Source organism: Gossypium hirsutum, chromosome D10 (assembly GCF_007990345.1).
Source record: "Gossypium hirsutum isolate 1008001.06 chromosome D10, Gossypium_hirsutum_v2.1, whole genome shotgun sequence".
NCBI lineage: Eukaryota > Viridiplantae > Streptophyta > Magnoliopsida > Malvales > Malvaceae > Gossypium > Gossypium hirsutum.
The window spans coordinates 44,371,183-44,387,303 of NC_053446.1; the positions used below are offsets into that span (position 1 = coordinate 44,371,183).

Genomic DNA, 16,121 nt, shown 5'->3' on the forward strand with positions numbered 1-16,121 from the left:
GAGAGTCAACTTCATGAACTCCGGCTACACGTCTTCCTGAAGCTGTTCGATTTTTTGGCCATTGAGAGTTATTACTCGAAATCCTCTCGATGATCTCATAAGTCTCATTATAAAACTTAGACAAAATTACACCATTCGCCGAAGCATCTACCATCAATCTTGTATGTGCATTGAGACCATTATAGAAAGTCTCCAATTGGATACAATGAGGAATCCCATGATGAGGACAGTTACGAAATAACTCCTTGAATCGCTCCCAAGCCTCATACAAAGACTCTTCATCCAATTGTTGGAAAGTTGTGATCTCGTTCCTTAACTTAGCGTTTTTGCTAGGTGGGAAATACTTAACGAAAAATCTCTCTACTAATTCTTACCATGTAGATATGGAACTTGGTGGCACTGAATTGAGCCATGCTCGTGCTCGATCTTACAATGAGTACGGAAACAACTTCAACCTCAAAGCGTCTTCAATCACACCGGCTATCTTGAATGAATCACTCACCTCCATTTGTAGCATTTGAAACATCACTGGTTTCAATTCAAACTGGTTTGCCTCAATATCTAGCCTTCTAATTCCTAGGTTTAACCCACTGAAAAGTGGCACAACATATTGTCTGATGCATCGATCCCTATCATCAACAATGAGGATGGGATTTCATACATGATCAGCTTCATTACCTTGGTTTTGATTCTAATTTCCAAGGTCCATCTTGACTTGTCTTTGAGCTATTCATTCACGTCTTCTTTTTCTAAAAGTTCACTCAATTTCAGGGTCTACAGGGAGTAAATAGATAATTCGATCTATGCTCATAAACACCTGAAAAGAAAATCACAAAAATTAAAAAGAATAAGTTTGTAATGTTAGAAATAAATCAAATTGAAAAAAATAATTTCACGAAAAAAATGACTATGGCAACAGTTGACAATCCCCGGCAACGACGCCAAAAACTTGTAACGCTGGGGTTTGTGCAAGTGTACACAGTTGTTATCAAGTAATAAGTAAGTATCGAGTTATCGTCTCTACAGGGATTGTATTTGTTCTAATTCACTTAATTTGTAAAATTATATTAACAATTTGGTAAATAAAAACACAATATAGTTGAGAAGTGGTGATTAAAACATATTAAACTAAATACAATGATCCCTAATACAAATTATCCTAAGTATGCAAACTATATGAATGAAATAGATTTTAGTAAAATTAAACACAATTTGCAACAATTATAACATAAATAAACTAGGACAATTACTTTAATTACACTCAATTTATTATCAACATGCTTAATAACATTCGGAAAAACATTTCATGGCAACTCGATCTTTCATGAGTTTGGAAACCACATTAGGTCCTTCTAGAATCCTTTACTTAGTAAATACGCATTTTACTGATCCTTATTTACTAAGGGTTTCTTAGCGTTCGTGTGAGGTAACAGGGACGAGTTAGGTTTGAAACAATTTAATCACACAAATCTAAAAATTATGCAGATAACAGAGCTTGGTTAGAGTTGTTATGCAACCTACAATTCAATTGGGTTAGGATCTAAATTGAGCATGCACATTTCAATTATGCGTCAATTAGTCATCGTCTGGTTAGGATCGCTCATCTAATTCAGGTGCATTTCAATCACGTATGAACAAAATACAGACTTGATTTTAATTGAAAACATGATCGATTGAGGCACAAACTTTATAAGCATGAATCAAATAAATATTATTTAATCAAAATAATCATCCTAGCTTAAATAAAATTAAGCTATCATTGTTGTAAACAAGAGCAAAGAACACATAGCAAACATTTTTAAACTAAATTTAAAGGAAAGAAAGATTAAACTCAATTCAGAGTGGCTGTCACCCAAGACTCCGACGACGAGGCTCCTTCGCTTCTTTGCGTTGCTCCTTTTCTGATGGCTCTCCTAGGTGGCCGATCAAGGGTTCTTTAAGAGGCTTAATTGCTAAAATTCTTATGCAAGGATGATGAAGAGGAAAGATAGCTAAAAGAGTTGAGAGAATGATGAATGAGTGAAAGATGATGGGATGCGGGATGATTGAAAAAGTGAGAAATGAGCTCTTATTTATAGGTGAGGCAAGGGAGCTAGTTTGCCAAAAATAGGAGTGTCCATCCTTTGAAACTTCCTCCAAGAGTGGCTGGCCATGAATTGAGGAAAAGTGGCTAATTTTTCCTTGATTTTTGGTGAATTTGAGTGCCACAACAACTCAGGACTAAGACTCGGTCATCAGCAAATCTTCGAGACAATCTCTGATTTCTTTAACTCTTCAAGGACTTTGTATAATTAGACCAAAAAATGGTTTATGAAATCCATGTGCAGTCGAAAATTGGGTTGACTTGGTCCCTATTTGGACGATTTTGCAATTAGAAGAAAACTTTCAGACTTGTCTAAAAATAGTTGATAATTGAGAGGACCAAATAATATAATTTAATCACTTTAATTACTCAATTTACTTAATTAATTAAAACCCAATTTATTAATGAAATATTAAAAATTAATTATTAAATATAAATTTATATTTTATTATTTAATTCAATCATGCATGGCCCATTTCATAGGTTAAAAATATAATATGCTCAAATTAATATAAAAGAAGTCATTTTATGCATGAAAACTATATAATAAAACATAAAATCACATTTTAATAATTTGTATGTGCTAATTTTATATTTTCGTATATTTCATTAATTTATTAAAAAATTATTTGGTTTTAACAATGAATTTAAGTAAAAAAGGTGATGAATTATATAGGAAAAATCCTATATATTTTTCAGTTTACAAATACCCTTCTAAAAGTGAAGGATATCCATTATAGTACAACCCATAGTTAATAGTTTTTTTTAAGTACCTAAGTACTCTATTCAAAGCTTCCTAATGCAAACTACTTGGCTTACTTATGTACCTACTCAATTTTCCAACAACATATGCAATATTAGGTCTTGTAAAAGCCATTATGTATATAAGACAACCAAATAGACTTGTATATTTCAATTGATCAATTTTCCTACCAGGATTAGATAATAATTTTATTTGAGGATCCATGGGTGTAGATGCGGGTATACAATTGAAAAGATAAAACTTTTTAAGCACATTTTAAATGTAACGTGATTGTGATAAAAGTATAGTGCTTTCCTCTCGAGTTATTTTAATCCCAAGAATAATATTTGCTACTCACATATTCTTCATAACAAAGTTGCTTAACAAAAATTTCTTTGTGTTTTCTAATTTTTCCAAATCTGTGCCAAATGTGAGCATGTCATCTACATATAAGCAAATTATGACACCTTTTTCATTTTCAAATTTGCTATACATGCACTTATCGGACTCATTTATTATATAGTCATTAGTTTGAACAACCTTGTCAAACTTTTGGTGCTTGTTTAAGCCCATATAGAGATTTAACTAGCCTACATACCTTATGCTCCTATCTGGGAACAACAAATCCTTCTAGTTGTTTCATATGCATTTCCTCTTCTAATTCACCATTTAAAAATGTAATTTTGTAACACCTTTAACCCGTATTTGTCATTGAAATAGGGTTACAGAGCATTACCAGAGTTTACATTTTAGAACTTATCAAAAATATAAATCATTTACTTCACAATATTTATCATAGCAAATTCTTTAATCAATAGCATACATATTGTCCCATATAAGAGCCCTCGAGGCCTTAAAAACACATTAGAAACAAATTAGGATTAAATCGGAAACATTTAGAATCTTTCAAAAAAATGAAAATCTTCACATAGTCATGTGGCCAGGCCATGTGGACATTCGAAATAGGGACACACGGTCGTGTCCCAGCCCGTGTAATTCACTTACTTGGGTCTATGGCTAACCCACACGCTCGTGTACTAGGCCGTGTACCCTTCAAAATGGCCTTGCATGCCCGTCTGCCAGGTCGTGTAATAGCCTGACTTGCAACCCTTTGAAAGCTACAAGGGACACACGGCTAAGACACATGCCCGTGTCTCTACTCGTGTGGACAAAAAATAAGTCATTTCCAAGCCATTTTCTCACCCAAACTCATACCACTTGCACAAGCCAATTTTACCTATAATCATGCATTTAAGACACATCTAACATATGCATATACAAGCTTATACATTATAGAAACTAACCATTCAACCAATATGCCAACATGGCACCTCAATTTCAACAATTAAACTTGCCTACCAATCTATCAAATTCAATCATCAATCAAACCACCAATTGAACAATTTCAATATCTCATTTCCATGATGTTCGTATACCATATATATATATGCACAAAAAAAATACCATTTTGGCCATTTTCACATCTATCATGCACCTTACCGTTTTGACCTAAAGCCAAACACATTCAAGCTACCAAATCTAGCCATTAACCATATCATGAACTACCTCAATCCATACCAATCAATAATTCATAACAGACCATTTATACACATCATTTCATTTTCATCATTTAACCACCACCACATCAAATAACAATCACACATAATGCCATATATTCATAATATCATACCAACTAGTTCTTCATCCAAAATGACATATATACAAACTACACATAATAGTCAATTTCATCAAACAAGACACCTATACATGCCATTATAACCAAGACTCAAAATTATCAAAATCTACTAATATAGCTGATAGATAGTGTGAAGGATCTCTAACAAGCTTCCAACCTGATCGAGCTTCTGATAATCTGTAAAATAGACGAAAAAACCACTACATAAGAAATGAATGCTTAGAAAGCTCGTATAAACCATAAGCATAAAATTACATTTCAATAATGAAATTTATAGGTTAAATACAAGCCTATACCAATGCCTCAAGATTTATTCAACCATAATTATCAACTCACAATTGAATAAGTTCATTACTGTAGCATAATTATTAACTATTCATAATGTGATAGGATTTTATGAGACATAATATATAATCATCAACCTTTTTATAAAATTATCTATCTTTCCATTTACTTTCTTTTCATTTTGTTCCCAATGCTTATCATAAGCTTAAACAACATTATCAATTCCCGACTTAGTGTATTCATTCATAGTTCAATCATCGATGCGAGGATAAATTTAATGCTTTTAATAAATTAGTTCTATTTGTTGGCTCCATGTCGGGAAACCAATCTCTCCTTATTTATTCGGTAACCAATAGGAAACTCATTTGAAATTGCATCCTTAACCAATAAATAAGCTTGTAAATCAACACCCAAGATTTAACTTATCGGCAACATTAAGAACTAGAGAGACCTAATTCTAACAAAAAGAACTCACCTCAACGAGATTCGTTTAAGCTAGATCACACATCCACACCACATAATCGTAAACTAAGACATAAACAAGATATGCAGTTCGTCACTAGTATTAGAATAAATTAAACAGTTATAGACTTAATTATTCTAATTGACAAGGAAACCATTCTAAGCTATCAAGCACCAGCCAAATATTTAATAAACCTAAAAAATTATAATTAAGACAGAAGATGCGTGAATTCCAAAGAAAAAAGAAGCATTAAAGCGCAAATTAAGTCTCACGAATATATTGAATCAAACTTTGATTAACCTTCGACTAGAATAAGGAGTTTAGAGACCCATAAAATAAATAAATAAATAAATAAAACTAAGAATGGCTATTGTTGAGCCTCCCCCCATCATAATATAATTATGTCTATTTATAGGCCAAAAATAATATAATAGAGAAAATACAAAAGTGCCCTTAATTACATAATGTAGAATTTTCCTAGGTTTCCTGGCAATTTTTGCATCAACCTTTCAATTCATTTTAGGTGCCTTCCTGACACTTTTGGGGTTGAGTTGTGAAATAACTTTAGTTAGATTTTTCAACTCGTTTTGAATAGGTATATTATGGGTCCAAACCAAAGATCTATAACTTAAGTTATGGTCAAAATACCGAAGTTGCATTGCAGTGAAAGTTCAAACTGCAAAAACTTGCCAAAAATAAACTTTAAACTCATTTTTCTCCAATTATTTCCTAAATCAATAATAAATAAAATATAAATACTAAAGACATAATTAATGACATAAATAGCATAATTCAAGGGAGAAAATATCATAAATAAATAGAGAACTTACACACTTATCAATAGTCATCCTCGTAGTACCATGCTTTTGTAATAAGAAAGTGTGGTAAACAAACATTATTTCATTAATTTCTCATAATTTTTTGTGAAAATAAAACCTTAAAACTGCTAGTATGTAGGGATAAAAATAAATTTATGAGAAATTAACTGCAGACTTCAAGGTGTGTAACCATTCCAGCATATTTAAGGTTCTATTCGACTCCACCTATATTTTGGTGAGTAAAAAAGTTATTAGCAAATGAACCTCAAGGATATAAATGAAGCGTAATGATTATCCACATTTTGTACTTACGAAAAATAGTCCACTGAGTATTGAGTGGAGCATAGCAAGAATATCAAATTCTATAAAAAAACTTCTAGGGTAATTCTTTATCAAACAATCTTTGAATATAAATGACGATGAAAGAACAAAAAGAAACTTTGTTTCTATGTTATTCGTTGTGCCACGCAAATGAAATTCAACTCCTCTTTATATATGTTCTCATGTCTCTTCACAAAAACATAATTATCCAATATACTAATCTGAATAGTCAAATCTATTACCAATAAACTTAATATTCAATAGATATATACATTTGAATAGTTATATAATTCTTTGTTAATTATTCAAGTGATATGAATATTTAACTTTCAATATTTAAGAGATATATCTTATTACTATAATTAGTGACAAATCTTGATTACTAATAAAGTGATATAATTTTGGATTACTTATAATAACGATTGAAACATTATAAATATTTTGAAAATGTTTAAATAATTTATCAAATTTAGTCAAGAGAATGTAAGACAACTTAAGCTTAAAGTTCAATGCTTGCAAGACTTTGTCGCGATTGATTTCAGAATAATGTCTTGTTGGATTTGCCTTTACATAATATGATTTTGAACCATAAATGATTGATTTTTTTATACCGAAATGTATTTTACTACTAGTTAATATTATTTCAATTTAGAACAATACAAGTAAGGTGCTTACTCTTAAAATTACTTAAATAAGTTAATTGAATTAACTTCATCTTTAAATGAACAACAAGGCTGCTATTAGCTTTAAGACACATCCTTATTCATCTAAAATAGTGACAGCCTGCAATGTTAGTACAAATCTTCGGTGAGGAAAATCTCAAACACACGAATGGAACTCGAACAAAAAAAGAAGAAATAAGACAAGGCTCCAAGGCCTGTATCAAGCCACTATCTTTAAGGTTATATTCGCCCCTACCGATCTTCAGTGTGCTAATAAGTTCCAAGTAAATTAACCTCGAGGATACAATGAAGCCAATGACTATTTGCGTTTTGCACTGACGAGTATAGTCCACTAAGCACTAATCAATGTATAGCAAGAAACTCAATTTCTAAAAAGAATTTCTGTAGTAACTCTTTATAGAAAAATCTAATAATATTAGAAAATAAGGAATGATAGAAAAAACATTTAGAATTTGTTGGGATAATTTCCTAATGAAATCTCATTCCTATTTATAGGAATTTTCATGTCTCTTCATAGAGACATCTTTCAATAGATGTCTTTATGAATAAATAAATTATTACTATTCATTTAATTTTATAACTATTCAAATAATATTGTTTGAATAGTTATAACTCTTTTTAAAAAATCAAATGATATAACTTTTGACCAATAACCAAAAGATTTATCTTTTGATTAATTACACTCATTCATTTATAGTTATTGGAATACTATAAATATTTGAAAATGTTCCAACAATCTCCCCCCGTTTTCAAAATATTTAGATTTTGATATTCTTGAAAATCAATTTGCATATATGAAGGTGTCTTCTGATTGAACCTTCACTTAGTGAAAATATGTTAAAGTTAATCAAAATTGCATGGTAGACTAAGCTTTGAACCAACTATTCGATTTGATTAACCGAACACATCTCACATAATGATTTCAACATCGATCAATGCATAGTATCTAGGGACACTATTATGGCCGAAGCGGCCACACTTCCATTCACATAGGTAGATCCCATCAAGAGTATTCATGTAATTATAACGCTCTAACATAATTATGTTATGGGTCCATTAAGAGTACATTGCTCATCCTTCTCTTATCGTTACGGGTACTTAGCACTTTAATCTTAGGATGAATTTATTTATAGTGCTAATAGTCACATACTAATGATGTACTTTGTCTCATTGAACTCAAGACTTGATGTTATACCAAGCGTTGAGTCGAGTTTCCATCATGGGTGACTCTAATTAATGGGCTTGAGTCCCATCCCTTTTAAGGTCCTTTTTACTGCATCTCTAGCAAGACTTTTTGTCAAAGGATTCGCCAAATTTTCACTTGACCTCTCATAATTAATAGTGATCACTCCATCAGAGATTAATTATCGAACATAGCTATGTCTTAATCTAATATGTCTAGACTTTCCATTATATACTTGGCTATATGTCTTTGTTAGAGTAGTCTCACTATCACAACAAATAGAAATAGGTGAAATTGGCTTAGGCCATAAAGGTATATCATAAAGTAAATTTCCTAACCATTATGCTTCTTTAGATGCAGCGGCTAATGCAATAAATTCTACTGCCATGGTGGAATCATTAATACATGTTTGTTTCTTGGAACCCCAAGAAATGGCTCATCCACCAAGAATAAAGATCCATCCACTAGTAGATGCATGATCTTCCAAACTTGTAATCCAACTAACATCCGAATACCCTTCTAAAAATGGAGGATATCTATTATAACACAATCCATAGTTAATAGTTTTCTTTAAGTACCTGAGTACTCTATTAAAAACTTGCCAATGCAAACTACTTGGATTACTTGTGTACCTACTCAATTTCCCAACAACATATGTAATATTTGGTCTTGTACAAGCCATTATGCACATAGGACAACCAATTAGACTTCCATATTTCAATTGATCAATTTTCCTACCAGCATTAGATATTAATTTTATTTGAGGATCCATGGGTGTAGATGCTGGTATACAGTTAAAAAGATAAAACTTTTTAAGCATATTTTCAATGTAATGTGATTGTGATAAAGCTATAGTGCTTTCATCCCAGTTTATTTTAATCCTAAGAATAACATCTGTTACACCCATATCCTTCATAGCAAAACAAGAATTTCTTTGTGTTTTCTCCAAATCCGTGCCAAAAATGAGCATGTCACCTACATATAAGCAAAATTTGGCACCTTTTCCATTTTCAAATTTGCTATATATGCACTTATCGGATTCATTTATTTTATAGCCATTAGCTAAAACAACCTTATCAAACTTTTGCTGCCATTGCTTTGGTGCTTGTTTAAGCCCATATAAAGATTTAACAAGCTTACATACCTTATGCTCCTGTCCTGGAACAACAAATCCTTCCAGTTGTTCCATGTATACTTCTTCTTCCAATTCACCATTTAAAAATGCAGTTTTAATATCCATTTCGTGAACAACCAAATTATATATAGAGGTAAGTTATATTAAGAGTCTAATTGTAGCAATTCTTGCTACTAGAGCATAGGTATCAAAGTAATCAATACCTTGTTTTTGTGTAAAATCTTTGGCTACCAACCTTGTTTTATCTTTTTGAAGATCCATTTACAATCTATTGGTTTAGAACCCAGTGGAAGATCAACTAAGATCCAAGTTTGATTTCTCATTATTGAATCCATCTCATCATTTATTGCTTCTTTCCAAAAAACAGAGTCTTGAGATTTCATTACCTCTTCAAGTGTAATAGGATCAGATTTCGTATTATTTATTGCATATACTTTCACATTTTCCTTCTACAAGAAACATAATGAAATCTGGTCCAAAATCTTTGACCTTTTTAATCCTCTTACTTCTTCTTAATTCTTGACAAGATTCATTATTATTATCAATTTGTTCCAATGGAATCTCATTCTCATTTGAAGAATAAATCAATTTTTATGGTTGTAATTGTCTTGAAATAGAATTAAATCTATTTTCATCAAAAGTAGCATCTCTTGTTCAATAAAAGTATTAATTGAAATTGAATCATTTGGTTCAATTACCATGAACCTATATGCCTTACTATTATGTGCATATCCTATAAATTTGCATTCAATTCATTTTTCACCTAAGTTTTTACATTTAGGTGTTGGAACTTTGACAATAGCTCTACAACCCCAAACCTTTAAATAATTAAGGTTTGGTTTCATTTTCTTCTATTGTTCATAAGGGGACCTCAGCCCGGGATGTTTCTATTGAATCCATTAAGCTGCCACAAGGGCCTATAACTAGGTCACGAGCTAAGAACTTTAAAGATGCATTTGCAAGGCATGTGGATTGAGTTTGGGATGAACAAGAAACCGAATCTACTCGTCATGAAAGGATTAACCCAATAGGCGTCACTTGCAATTTATTGCAAGTTGAACTGAAATTTTAATAAACTTATCTTTGGTTTAATAATTGAGTTGCTGGATATTTATTCAGCTCATCTTAGTTTAATTAATAAGTGTTTTTATTGTTGAACTTTATTTATTAAAGTGTTGCTCTTAATTAATCTAGTTTCTAGAATTATTTATTGAGGCATGAGTTAATTTTATTTATTCTTGCTTCTTTAGTTAACTAGTTGCTGGAATAGTTAATGCATATGTTTATTTTAGTTACTTAAGTTAAGTATTTATTCTTAATATGTTTAATTAGTGTTTAATATTCTTAATGAGTTATTTTAATGTGTTTATTGTCGGAGTTTCTTCAGCTCACAACCGTTACATTTCAAAACTGTTACAACTTAATTGAAGTGGCCTTTCAAGTGCTATTTGAATACAAAAGAATGAGCTATTACAAAGGGGGTTTAATACATCATTAAAGGAAGTTTTAAAGAGCATTATAAGTTCAGGGGCGATACTCGCTATAGTATCGAATCGATCTTGAAGATTGAGTTCGTTTAACCATTCCACCTTCTATCTTATCTATCTTTCTTTATTTGTTAAACCGAGCCCATCAAATTACCTATCTTATTTTCTTGTAACCGAAACTATCCATAACATACTTAACCTATTGTGAACCTATTTTCTTCACTTTACTTCACATTTAGCCGATTACAAATAAACCATTGTTTTGGAACGATACTTTCTCGTTGACGATCGGACACGCAAATACGACTCAAAATCAAACACGAGGTCGGATTGTATCAAGGGTTATTTTAGTTTCTTTATTAGGAACTCTATTCAATATATGACAAGCTATTAGAACAGCTTCTCCCCAACAACCTTGTCCAAGACCTGAATATGATAACATTGAATTTACCATTTTAGTCAAGACTCTATTTTTCCTTTCAGCTACACTGTTTTGTTGTGGTGTGTAAGGGGCTAAAACTTGATGGACAATTCCAGTGGATTCAAAATAACTTGGATTATAGTATTCTCCACCTCTATTTGATCTTAAGCATTTGATAAATGATTCACACTGAAGTTCAACTTTAGATTTATAAATTTTAAATTTATCAAGCGCTTCATCTTTTGAATGCAATAAATATACATAACAATATCTAGAACAATCATCAATAAAAGTAACAAAATAATTCGTTCCACCTAATGTAGGAGTATTATGCATGTCATAGAAATCACTATGTATCAAATCAAGCAATTTTGGTTTTCTTTTAACCTTAGGGAATGGTTTCTTGTAATTTTAGTCAACATACATGTATTGCATTTTTCAATATTATTATTAAAAACAGGAACTAAATCAAACTTATACATGTCATTCAATTTTCTATAATTCAAATGACCTAATCTATAATGACAGAAACAAAAAATTCAACCATATAAGCAGAAATAATATTTTTATTCTTATTAATAATATTGAGTTTGAATATACTCTCATACATATACCCTTTCTCTACAAAAATTCCTCCCTTAGACAAAATAAACTTATCTGCCTCAAAAACAAGTTTGAAACCAAACTTATTCAATAGACTTCTAGACTCTAAATTCTTCCTAACTTCTAGTACATAATATACATCATTTAAGGTTAAAACCTTTCCAAAAGTGAATTATAGTTCAACAAACCCTTTGCCTTTGATTGTTGCGGTGGAAGAATTTTACATGTACAAGACATTGTCATTTTCACATTGTGTGAACTTTGTGAACATACTTTTTTCTTTGCACACATGTTTGGCTTTTCCGGTATCAATCCACCATGTATTATCATCTTGTGCCATATTAATTTCAGATATCATTGCAACAAACTTTTCATTATTATCAGCCTTAGAAGATAATTTCTTCTTTAAAATACGACATTCATTCTTGAAATGTCCCGACTTACCACAATGATAATATGAGCCCTTTTGTTTCTTTTTGAACTTAGGTGCTTTATCAGTCTATTTGAACTTTCTCTTGAATGGTTTAGTAGTCTGTACTTCCTCCGTAACATGCACTTTGATAGTTTCAGAATTTAGATTCTGAACTTCCTTTCGATATTCTTCTTCAATACGAAGATTATTTGCCAAAGTCTCAAGAGATATTTCCTCTTTTTTATGTTTTAGACTTCTTTTAAAGTCGTTCTAAGATGGAGGAAGTTTGTCTATTATGGAGGATACAACAATCATTTATTCCGTTTCCATATCATATTGCTTAAATTGATTCAGCATCTTTTCAATATCAAAAAATTGTTCCATAAAAGAATGACCATCAACCATTTGATAATTATTGAAATGACTGACAAGAAATTTCTTATCATGTATCTTGTCTCCAATTTGTCCCATAGTTCTTTAGCGGTGACCTCATTTTGGTAGGTGTCGAACAAAACAATCAGATAAATCATTCAATATGTGGCCCATGTGTCACGGACTTAGAGTTTTCCCACACGATCCGTGCGGCCTTAGGCAGTTTCTCTGCTTAAAACACCTAAGTCAACCTAACTTGCAACAAAAAAGGATTCAACAGCAAAAACGCCCAAGTCAGCTTAACTCGCAACAATAAAGGATTCAATAGAATTCCCTTAAGATTTTCACGAAGAACAGTAGAAGAAAGAAGTAAGAATGAGCCTTGAAAGATGAACAAAAGCAAGAACACTTGAGAGAGAAGTTTGAGTGAATACTCTCAAAATTTTTATTAACAACTGAATGAATTACAATTAGCAAAGAGGTCTCTATTTATAGTTGAGCCTCACAGTACATCAATGGCTACAGTTAAAAGTTGTATACAATTAGAACTCTAAGCTTACCTAACTAGCTATATACAACTGGAACTCTAAGATTCCATAATTATATCTTCTAGATCACTTCCCATTTTTACCAGGCTCTTGAGATGGGCTTTTAATCTCTCCAAGCAACGGGCCAGTCTGATTGGGCCAAGTGACCTCCCTCAAATGCGATGGTTCGCACAAGTTTGTCATGGTGGCGTGCTCGCATGCGCAACCCATGACATTCTCCCCCACTTGTTCTAGCGACGCCCTCGTCGCATCCTCCTGATGGAACTGATCAATCTTTCCTTGGAACTGTCACAATGCTTCGGCGGGTTCCCAACTTGCTTCGCTACCAGGAAGTCCTTTCCATCGAACTAAGTACTCATGTCGTGGTCGGTGGTGCTTTTGTCTAATTACTCGATCTGCTTCAATGTTTTCAACTTCACGATCATACGACACCTTTACCCCCATTGGTGCTTGTTCAGACTTGCCTCGATTCAGATCCTCTTGATCCCCATGAAACGACTTAAGCATGCTTACATGGAAGACTGGGTGTACTTTAAGTTTTGGTGGCAACTCCAGCTTGTAAGCCACCTTGCCTACTCTCTTCACAACTTTAAACGGCCCTTCATACCTTCGCACAAGACCCTTGTGCAAGCCAGTATATCGTAAAATCAAGTGTAGTTTAGCAAGGACTGAGTCACCCACTTGAAATTGTACATCCCTTCGGTTCTGATCGGCCCACTTCTTGCTACGCTTACTTGCCTTATGTAAACAAGCTCTAGCCAAGTCATTCTTCTCTTGCCAATCTTTTACGAATCGATATGCTGCCGGATTTGGTCCTGTATAATGGGTCACAACAACGTTAGGTGTGAGTGATTGTTGACCCGTCACTATTTCGAATGGACTTTGATTCGTGGCCCCACTTCGCTGCAAGTTGTATGAAAATTGGGCCACATCCAGCAACTTTGGCCAATCCCTTTGTGTGGCACTCACATAGTGTCGAAGATACGTCTCCAACAGTGCATTTACTCGTTCAGTTTGCCCATCAGTTTGTGGATGCATGCTTGTAGAGAAGTTCAAATCTGAGCCTATTGACTTGAACAACTCCGTCCAGAACCGGCCAGTAAATCGCCCATCTCGATCGCTGATAATAGACAGTGGCACTCCCTAATATTTCACCACGTGTCTAAGGAACAACCGAGCTGCTTCCTCAGCAGGGCACTCTTTGGTCGCCGGAATAAAAGTCGCATACTTTGAAAACGTGTCCACCACAACAAGAATACTAGCAAACCCGTCAGACTTAGGCAAACCAATAATAAAATCCATGGATAAACTCTCCCATGGCCTTTCTGGAACTGGCAGGGGTTGAAGCAAGCCGGCTGGAGTCTTTAACTCAACCTTGTCTTGTTGGCACACTAGACAAGTTTTCACATAGGTTTCCATATCAGCACCCATGTGAGGCCAGTAATAACGATCCTCCAAAAGGGCCAAAGTGCGATGCATCCCTGGATGGCCTGCCCATTTCGAGTCATGACACTCCTTCATGACTTCCTTACGGAGTTTCCCATAATGGGGCACATAGAGGCGGTGTCCATGAGTGTATAATAGCTCTTCATCAAGCCAAAATCTTCTCGTTTTTCCCTCCTTGGCCAGCTCACTCAAATTTTTGGCCGTGGGATCATGGGACAATCCCTCTCGAATGCGTTCCAGCAAAGAACCCTCAGGTTGACTAATTACTGCAAATTCCATCTTGCGACTAAGTGCATCAGCCACAATGTTGGCACTTCCTAGTTTATATTCCATTGTAAAATCAAACTCCGCTAGTAAAACCTGCCAACGAGCCTGCTTGGGAGACAACTTTTTCTGGGTTAGGAAATAACTATTGGCAACATTATCGGTAAGGACCACAACTTGGAACCCAATAGATAGTGTCTCCATGTGCGCAAGCAGTGTACTACCGCAGTCATCTCTTTCTCTTAGACCGTATATCTATGCTCCGTCTCATTAAGCTTTCGACTCTTGAAAGCAATTGGGTGCCCATCTTGCATCAGTACTCCCCCAATAGCATAATCTGATGCATCCGTGCGTACTTCATAAGGCTTTGTAAAATCTGGCAAGGCAAGTACAGGTTCCCTCGTCATTTCTTGCTTCAATTGATTGAAGGCCTTCTCACATTCCGGATTCGAATCCCATACCTTCCCCTTTTTCAACATGTCTGTCAAGGGAGTGGTAATTCTGGAGTAGCCTTCGACAAAGCGTCGATAGTAATTTGCCAACCCAAGGAAAGATCTCAGCTCCGTTACCTTGGTTGGAGGCTCCCACTCTGAAATGGCTCGAACCTTGCTCTTGTCCATTCGGATCTTGCCACTTCCCACAATGTGGCCTAGGAATGACACCTCTTGTTGGGCAAATAAGCATTTCTTCTCCTTGATGAACAGCTCATTTTCCCTCAAAGTTTGGAACACCTCCCTCAAGTGTCCTATGTGCTCTTCAAGCAACTTGCTATACACCAAAATATTGTCAAGGTAAACAACCACAAAACGATCAAGAAAAGGTTGAAGTACCTTATTCATTAGGGTACAGAATGTAGCTGGAGCATTCGTGAGTCTGAAAGGCATCACAAGGAACTCATATGAACCGTACCATGTCACACAAGCTGTCTTTGGTTCGTCCCCCTCAGCTATCCGAACTTGATGATACCCTGATCTCAAATCTAACTTGGTAAACCATCTTGCACTACCAAGCTGATCAAACAAATCTGTAATAAGAGGAATAGGATAACTATTCTTCACAGTGATCTTGTTTAGAGCTCGATAATCGATGCACATTCTCAAGGACCCATCATGTTTCTTTTGGAACAACACTGGCGCACCATATGGGGATTTAGATGGTC

General features: G+C 33.9%; 1 non-coding gene across 1 annotated transcript; it reads left to right on the forward strand.

Annotated features, from left to right (window-relative positions):
* Window positions 1–212: 212 nt before the first annotated feature.
* Window positions 213–319, forward strand: LOC121222704 (small nucleolar RNA R71). The gene has a single exon (XR_005920068.1). It is a non-coding gene; the product is annotated as a small nucleolar RNA R71 (small nucleolar RNA).
* The last annotated feature ends 15,802 nt before the right edge of the window (window positions 320–16,121 follow it).